The sequence below is a fragment of the Etheostoma spectabile genome, chromosome 1 (genome assembly GCF_008692095.1).
Source record: "Etheostoma spectabile isolate EspeVRDwgs_2016 chromosome 1, UIUC_Espe_1.0, whole genome shotgun sequence".
NCBI lineage: Eukaryota > Metazoa > Chordata > Actinopteri > Perciformes > Percidae > Etheostoma > Etheostoma spectabile.
In genome coordinates, this window is record NC_045733.1 from 25,066,580 (window position 1) to 25,067,181 (window position 602).

Genomic DNA, 602 nt, shown 5'->3' on the forward strand with positions numbered 1-602 from the left:
TGGATTCAAAAATACAATGTTGTTTTGAATGTGTGATACGAAAGAAAGCATGTTTTCTGAATATGTCTGACACACGCTATATATACAATTTTGCAGTCAAAAGTGCTATCCCCGTTGACCTGATACAAAAACATGTGAGGGTCCAAACCTAATCAAACCCCATTGATCTGCGCTTAATGATCCATAATAGAAGTCTTTGGAGTTAAACATGTATAACCCCAGATGAGTCCTTGAGGCTGCTCTTCATGCCGGATACAGTTCCTGTGACCATTATAATGAGGCTTTAAGCAGCGTGGCGGTTGTAAATCTGCTAAGATTGCGCTGCTCCTGTTCTGACTGGACCTCACCTCACTAAATCTCACATGCAGGACCAGAGCATAATTTATTGTCCTCTCCTGAGCACAATCACCAAAGCAGTAGGAAGTCAGCAAATGATCACACATCACCAGGATGGTTAACAAATGTTTGTTGGTGGGAAGAGAATTAGACCCAGATGTGTATCAGCATCTGGACTCAGATGTCTGGGTTGTCTAATTGAGGATGCTGTTTGATAAAAGCTGTGAGTGATGGAGGTGTATATATATATATATATATATATATAT